This window comes from Colossoma macropomum, unplaced genomic scaffold (assembly GCF_904425465.1).
Source record: "Colossoma macropomum unplaced genomic scaffold, Colossoma_macropomum, whole genome shotgun sequence".
NCBI classification, from domain to species: Eukaryota; Metazoa; Chordata; class Actinopteri; order Characiformes; family Serrasalmidae; genus Colossoma; species Colossoma macropomum.
Genome location: NW_023494785.1, coordinates 13,707,919 through 13,717,090, shown reverse-complemented (window position 1 = coordinate 13,717,090; position 9,172 = coordinate 13,707,919).

Genomic DNA, 9,172 nt, shown 5'->3' with positions numbered 1-9,172 from the left:
GTGATGTAATAAAAGATGATTAAAGTGAGGAATTCCAAGGAAGTACTGTTTAACTGTTTTGTCACAACTAGGACTAGAACTAGTTTAATTCAGTCATGTAAAAGCTGCAAATTTTTCATGGCATAATTAATGTACATTGTTGCTAGATTAATTGACATAATAAGCACAAATTATTGTACTAAAGTCAAGAAGACTTGCTAAATGTTTTTAAATCAGTTGCATGTATTTTATTGCTGTATAAACACAGAAATGGGTTCTTGCTGACGACTGAATTTGTGATGAATTTGTAAACAGTGAGGTGCTGTGAGTGCTCTCACTGAGAGCATCAGTGTTAATAGTATGCTGGCCTGTGCTTATTGGGTTATTCATATAAAACATAATAGCTAGATTTATCAAATGTAAATCAAAGCCAAATGTGGAAGGCCTGTAAACCAGGCGTAGCTTATTTGCCTGTTTCAGGTCAACAAAATTAGTTTTAGGTCAACAAAATTATTTTCCCATATCCATATTTTCCTTGCTTTTTTAAATCAAGAAGTTTAACTTTTCAAGTTTCAAAATACATCATTCACTCCAAGACTATACAATCCATATATGCAAACTAAGCTGCAAAGACGGCCTGTTTTGAAATAATTTTTTCTGTGACGTCAAAAGAACCAACTCATCTACATTGTCCACATATTCAGCTTACAACAGTCTAGCTCTGCCTGTTCACACTGAAGTCATAAGGAGTGTTTTATCTCTGCTTGCTTTTTAAATGAGGTACAAGATGCGATAGCCAGTCAAAAAGGAGCTCATTCACATATATCAGTCTTAAAGGGACAGTAACAAATACGGTGTGTTTAATTCTAAGAGATAAAAAGGATGGAAAATGGTCATGTAAAAATTAATTATGATCATTTACGGTACATAATGGCTTATGGTACATAAAACCACACAAATGTGGACCTCAATGGAAAAAATCAAATGCAAGAAAAATGTTGAATATGGGCCCTCTAATACTTGAATACTTCAATATTCATTCATTAATAATGAACAATTTAATAATACTTTTACATGGTTACTTTCATTTCTACTATTACTGGTTTGTCAAAATTACTTACACCACTATATAAAAGTGTGCATATCATCACTGTTATAACAGAACCATATATTCCTGAAATAGCAGTTTTATACCTTACAAGGAAAGGAAAAGGAAAAAAGAAAGACAAGGAAAACCAGGACATTTTAGTGTAAAAATAACATACAATTTATGACTTTTTGACTTTGTAAGTCACTCTGGGCACTTGGCCTTTATAATAAAAAGTGGGATGTTGATAACAGGCAGGGTTTGAAATAGCCTACTAATGAAGTTACTGGTGGTTTAGTAAAGAGAAACGTTGTGCTGGACAGACTGAGTGACACTGAAGGCCTAGCTGGGAGAAAACTGCTCTGCACTGTGTAATGTATTATTCAGCAAAGCTGCCCTTCCAAAGCCTTTCAAAAAGAGTTCATGCTCTCTCTCTCTCTCTCTCTCTCTCTCTCTCTCTCTCTCTCTCTCTCTCCCAAAACAATACAATACAGACCAGAAATACTCGAAATTATGTTATCGTTGAAAATGTTCTTTAAAAAAACATAACGAACAATACTGCTGACAAAAAATATGAACTGGTACGGCACAGTAATGCATTATGCATGTGTACAGTGTGCACAGTGTCTTGAATAATACTGTAACTGATGGTGTCTGATTGCATATGAGCTGGAAGAAATGGGAATGAAGTCCCTCATAAACTATGTCTACTGGTAATAGAGGCCATAATGAGAGCTATTTGTATGGTAATGTCTATAGATATTGCACTTCCTCCAGACATTGTTGTTAAATTTGAAGAATGTTCTCATCCATTTTATATTGTATCAATTTGAAAAGGAACCCTTGCAAATGAGAGTCAGGCCAAAGAAGGCCATTAACATTAATGCATGCATATATGGCCCAGAAAAGTGGCAACCACTTACATCCTTTGAAAGTTATTTGTTATAAAAATGATTTCATTATGCTTTACAAAACACAATCCAAAATAGTATCATTGTCCTATTAAATATTCATAAAGCAGTCCCTGTGTAAATAAATAGGCCATTGTAATCTGGTAATGAGGGCAGGGACTTTACACTAAATGATGAAGATCACATGTTCTACTCGATCATTTCTCCTGTATTCCCCACAGTGTCATGTACAGTAATACATTTAAGCTGCCATATGTGCATGAACACAAACTCTATGTCCAAAAGTGTGTAGACCAGCTAAGGTTTAAATCAAGGGTATTAAAAGGGAGTTTGTTACCCTTTGTTGCAGTAGCAGCCTTTACACTAGATGCTGGAACATTTGATTAGATTTTGAGGATCCCAAAAGTGTTGGACGATGCTTAATTATTCCAGAGAACCCAGTTCCATTGCTCACCAGCCCAATACATGGCATGGGGCATGGTGAACTTGGGCTCATATACTGCTGCCTCAGAGTGTCCCATTTTATTGACAATGCTTTTCTTTATTCAAGCTGTGTGCTGAATTCACTTATTAGAAAGGATGTCTGAATACTTTTGCAACTTTCACTGTCCTTCAGAAGTAAATTAAGGCAGAAAAATAAGCAGATAGAAAGTACAGATGGATTTTGGATGGAAACAAATACTTTATTTATGCAGTGAATTTATGCATTTGACCTTAGAGTTGATTTGATATCCGATCTGGATTTTAGGTCCCATGTGTCAAACACAAGGCCCGTGGGCCAAATCAGGCCTGTGGCACAATCCTATTCAGCCTGCACAATTATTTTCTATTAATATTACTATTACTACTATTACTATTAATATAAAACTGTTTCACCATTAACTGCAATACAATTCCCAGCATGCACTGCAACATAACATGCGCACTGACCAGCGGTTACACAAAAATAAAAGATACTTGGTGTCTAGTTCAAGCAAATAGCTATTTTAAAACACATTTTATATATTGTTTTATATAAAACAATATATAAAATTTGTTTTAAAATTTGCATATATAATTTGTTTTTATTTAAAATTATCTTTGAACAGTTCAAGTGTTCAGTGTCCATTTGCTGTTGCAGTTTTTTGTATATTTTACATAAACAATGGCCAGTTTGGGTCATAGCTAAGTGTTAAGTAAAAATGAAAGAAAAACAAAGCTGGCCCACATATTTGTTGAGATTTTTTAATATGGCCCTTCAGTGGTTGAGTTTGACACCCCTGGTTTAGGCAGTGGGGTTCTGGGTTTAGTTCTTTCAGAAAGCTAAAATGTCAGATTCCACTACTCTTTACATTTAGCCCCACACCACACTTGAAATACGACATCTTCAACAGACTCTGCATGTTCTGAAACTCTTCAAAGCATTTACCATTAATTCTAACAGGATTTGACAAGACAAGCAATGGTGGTCCCAGCAGAGTAGCCCAAACCTATTCTCAAGTAAATGCAGTGAAACTTCTTAGTACATTCAGCATCTATAAGAACTGAAGTTTGTAAGGCACTAGCTTCTCTTTTTAGAATCCTTTTGGTCAAAAATAAAATGCAAAAGCTCAAAAAATCAAAAATAAGAGGTGTGTGCAACAACAAAGTAGTAAAATTGCACAACATGAAATTAAACACAAAAAGAAACTAGCAATTGAGCATGAATGGCTAAAGTGGACCAAAGTAAAAGTAGATTACTTTTACTTCTAAAATATTATAGTCAAGATGAGGTCAGGCTGCCAGCTTTGCATTTGTATTGCACACACACCTGAAAGACCATGTCTCTCTGACAACCACTACTCCAGGAATATAGTTATTTTCAGTTACATTCAAAGAAGTAAAGATGTTTGAGCCCTTATGGAACAGCATATGTCTATAGCACATTAAGTGGAATGAGTTACAGCAAAAAGGACTGACCGCATTCACTTCCAATGGTGTGCTTTGAACTCTTGAATGGGTAAGAATAATACTGTGTACTGAAACAGCTACATATGAAAAGACTTCAATAATGTACAGCGTATTAACTGCAATATAATGAGAAACTGCTTCTCTTTTCCTCTTACTGTTTATTTTTAGGGAATAACCAGTTCTGTGTTTAAACAAAGCAACTGGGACTGAATATGTAACCACGATATCAGAAGAATTCTTCAATCTGTGTTCAATTCTTGGTTATTTTATGATTCAACATCAAAAGACCCACTTGTTTGGGTGACTCTAGAGCTATTGTTTGAGCTTATACTGGGAATATTTGCAATATGGTACTTCAGATGTTTTTCAGGTTGGAAATGAATATCAATATGCTGTGAGATGGAATAACTTGGCAAAGTTTCAAAAGAGTGACATCAGAGCCATACATACATACATCATCTAAGCCGCTTATCCTTCTGGGTCACGGTGGGGTGCTGGAGCCTATCCCAGCTGTCGTTGGGCAGAAGGCAGGTTACACCCTGGACAGGTCGTCAGTCCATCACAGGGCAGACAGACAGACATACACATTCACACACACCTAGGGGCAATTCAGCACGTCCAATTGGCCTGACTGCATGTCTTTGGACTGTGGGAGGAAACCGGAGTACCTGGAGGAAACCCACGCAGACACGGGGAGAACATGCAAACTCCACACAGAAAGGACCCCAGGCGCCCGGCGAATCAAACCCAGGCCATTCTTGCTGTGAGGCGACAGCGCAACCCACTGCGCCACCGTGCTGCCCTCATACTATACATCAGAGCCATCATACTATAAAGCATTGTGTTATTTAAAGGGCCAGTATCATGGAAACATGCATTTTCCTTGCTTGTTTGATGAGTTTGATGCAATGTCAACATGTTAAAGTTTCTAAATGCAGCATTTACTCCCTAGTCTGTATGGTTCACATGGACATTAAGCTACAAAAAAGATGTTTTGAATGTGGTATTTAAAAAATAGTTCAGGTTGTTTTTTTGAACATGGCACAATACAAGGCACCCAAAAGAAATAATTTACATATACACTACATATACACATCCAGACACCTGTTCTTATTAGTATATTCAGCTACGTTAAGGTGTGCCAATTGCTAGCGTGTTCAATTGAGGACACACTGCTTGTATACTCTCCAGAAAAGCATTGTTTACAGAATGGGACACTCTGGAGCAGCTACACATAAGCCCAGTGTCACCATGCCAATTGCAAGCGTCAGCTAGGGGGTTATAAACTGAGCACTGAGCTGTGGAGCAGTGAAACTGTTCTCTCATGTGATGTACCTCCATCTAATACAAGTGTGATGAGTTGGAGTGGAGTTTGTGATCCCGAACTAATCATCCAACATCAGTATCTGACCCCAGTAATGCTCTTGTGCTAAATGCAATCAAATCCTCTAAGCAATGTTCCGACATCTAGCACAAGGTCCTCCCAGAAGAATTGAGGCTGTTACGCAGCAAAGCGGTGAAAAACTCAATATTAATAACCTTGAATTCAGAAGAAACATTGGATGAATCTGTGTCTATTAACTTTTGGACATATTTGGACATAAACTCATGTAAATATCATAAGAGAATGTTCCTTTAACAGCATCACAATCAGCCCTTAAATTAATGGACATTAATAGCCAACCTTCAACAGCAGGCTAAGTGGATTACTATGGGTTTCCACATCAAATGTTATTGGGAAAGCCACAAACATACCCACAAATGCACTTAAACAGATATGCATAAACATATATACATTCACATACCTATATTACACACCAGCAGAGACGGACCTCATGCACTATTCCCTGCCATCTATCATTCATGCTGCTGTGGCAGTTAATTCAGGGCCTATTGTATGGATCTAGAGATATGTTTACACTTCAACAAATAAGGACAACTCTGAGAGTTGAGAGTCCTCTGGTGGAAAGACCTGCAGTAGTCTTCATCACACAGACCTTCATTTAACTTGATAACAGTTTGATGTGGTATGTCAACACTGTTAAAGTTTCAAAATGTACCATTCACTCCCCAGTCCATACAATCCATGTATGAAACCTAAGCTGCAATAATTTTTCATTTTTAAATCCATTGCTTTTGTAATGTCACAACAAACCAAATTTTTATACATCTGCCTGTTCGGTCTACAGTAGTTTAGCCCCACCCATTCACATCGAAGTTATAAGGGGGGTTTTGCTTGTACTACTTTTTGAGACAGAGTACAGGAGAGCCAATCAGAACAGAGGTCATTTACATATGCTAGCCTTAAAGGCATAGTAACAAAAACACCTGTTTTAAGAAAGCTTGGAAAATAGTCATGTAAAAATGAATTATAGCAGTTTTTCTTGGCACATACACCCACTCAGACATCATGAGTGGACATCAAGGGGGAAATAAAATACAAGAAAAATGTAGGACATTGGCTCTAATAACAGAAAACAGATTCAAATAACCAATAACATTATTTTGCAGGTATGACAGTTATGTAACTACTCTACAAATATTTCACAATTTCACATCAAACCGTAGATGACATTGAATGATACTGAAATACTCATGCACTTCACAGAGGTAACGCAAACAACAGGAGAAACATAAGGGAAATTTTGAAGTGTTTTCTTTTCCGAGGGCTCTGTGTTCTTTTATTCTGTAAAATATCAATGCAACCTCTGGAAATATCTTACCTTCTTCTTGCTGATGATGTAAGAGTCCTTCTGGGTTCAGTCAGGAATAACAGAGATTCATCGCCATACTGGGGATATGTTTCACACAAAAAATAAATTCTCTGTGTTTCCTCGAAAAAAAAAAACAAAAAACAAACAAACAAAAAAAAACAACAACTCATGTGCATGCTTAGATGCTTTTGGTTTTTGCACAATCCCAGCCTAAAATGCAAAGGAGGAATTCAGTCTGTTCAAGAACCTTTCAAGTTGGTTAAGAAAAGACCGCTCCTGCTGTAAATCAAGTACTAAAGCAACAAGGGAGAGGCTAAGGAACTCAAACTATACAGGGAGAAAAAGAATGGTTTACATTTAAACATGTATCAGCAGGGATACAGGTATGTTATATTTCAATGACTGTTTCCTGGACACAAAACACTTGGACAGGCAACATTTAGTGCTAAACATTTTTTTCAGACAAAATAAGATGATTTTGTAAAGGTAGTCTAAAAATCACTTTAAAGGTTTATGCTTGATTTACTGTTTATTGGTGCCCTCCAGTGGTACTTACTGAGAATTGGTACAAAATAACATATTCTCACCACCACTGCACAACATTTAGTAATTCTACTGGGAACCAAATGTGCTGCAAAACCAAAAGTGGAATCTTTTGTCCTGGTAAATAAGACATTACACCAAGTTCAGGAAGAGTAAACTTGGCTTAATGGAGATGCTGCATGTGCAAAATATTCTATGTTTCGTTTACCAGTTTAACAGACAAAACAAAAAACGGGTATATAAGCAGTATAAACAGGATAATTCACTAGCGCTACATTAAAGGGGAATTCCACTATTTTTTCAAAAGTTCTACATAATTCAATTCATTGAAAATGATTTGTGTGAAATGGTTCATTGTGCAGTAATGTACAGACTCTTTATAGTGGTGGTGAACCAGAGGTAGCAATGTCTACAACAAAAATATGGCCATTTTATTTACTATCCAAAATGATCAGTGAACTTACATGTCTTCTTTGCTTTCATATGTAATGCTGATAATGACAAAATGAGTGATTAATCTAAAAAATGTTTTCTTTTTGTCTTGCATATCATATATTAAAATGATGTCTGAGGTATCAAGCAGTGTTTTCATAAATGTTTAATGAAATAACTTTGTGTGAGAGAACCTCTAGAGGTTCAGACAAAAGCTTCAGACATCTGGTTCCTATCATCACCACTGTGTACAGTTCTGACTTGGTACATTTCTCTAGAACAGAGCATTTCACATTATTCAGTCCCTTAAAATCCCAGGCTTATTCATACTAAGGCTTATTATTCAGTAACTACAGGGACTTCAGTGCAAACTGGCTGAGCTATTCTTAAGTTGTAGAAGTGTGTAATAAAACTTTGGGTCCACTGGTGGGCCCTGGTCATTTAAGGAGTTAAATTGATTATGACTGAATTATGCATGAATTTGGAAAACTTGGTGAAATTCCACTTTAAGACTGCATGTCAGAATTTATAAACTGATAAAATTAGTGCACTGAATTTACTCCATCTACTTCAGTTGATGTAATTTTGGCAAAAATTATTTTCTGTTTAAGACTGATGATGTTTACACTGGCATCAAGTAAATTTAGCGCATTACTTTCTCAGTGTTTGTTTTTTTCCAATCGTAGGTATTCATTTGCTGAGAAAGAATAGCACAACAACCTTTTTTTTATAATACAAAGGGATCCAGATTAGATGTTGCAATATGGCTGCAAAGATGCAGCCTGCAGGACAGTTGGAGCTGAATGAGTTGAAGAGTGAGATTCTGGGGTGGGAGGATTCTGCTATGTCCTACAGGACTAGTTTACTGCTGCAGGGGCCTCATCATCCTGACAGCTGGCTCCACCCCTCCTCCCTGCCAGAGCAGGCCTGGATTCCTTCAGTCAAAAGCCTTTGATTGTGAGTTGGGGGCTCCTCTCCCTCCTCTGAATGGCTGTCAGAGGCATCAGCATGACAGACGGGGGGGTATTTCACCCCAGATAGTAACAAGTGAGGCGTTAACTCTACATGTGTGAGACCTCTGTCATTCAAGCAGTAACCTCACTCAGGCAGAGCTATTCACTGGACGAAACAAGACAGACAAACAAAGGTGGATTGAGATGTGCCTATCTAGTGCTGGACTCTCCAAAACATCAACATGACTGAAAGTTCTCTGTTTTACCATACATCATCAGAACATTATCTCATCAGTCTGGTGCGGCTGATTTATGGGGAGACAGAATGCGAATGTGATTGGAAGATTACAGGAAAGATTACGTTTCTGAAAGTCCTTTTCATTATAAAATAAATGGTATTAGGGAATCAAACAAACACTTTGCTGTTAAGACACTGTGAGTGCTTTTCCACACAAAATTCTGCTAAATTGAAACCATTACAAAGAGCCTATTGACCTAATGCTATCAAATGTGAAATATTCCATTACAATACAGTCATACCACATGTCCTAAATGCTCTCTGATTAAATTTGCTAGCTTAGCAAAAGACTAATGGAGACATTTAGTGTAACAGGAGCTGTGAGG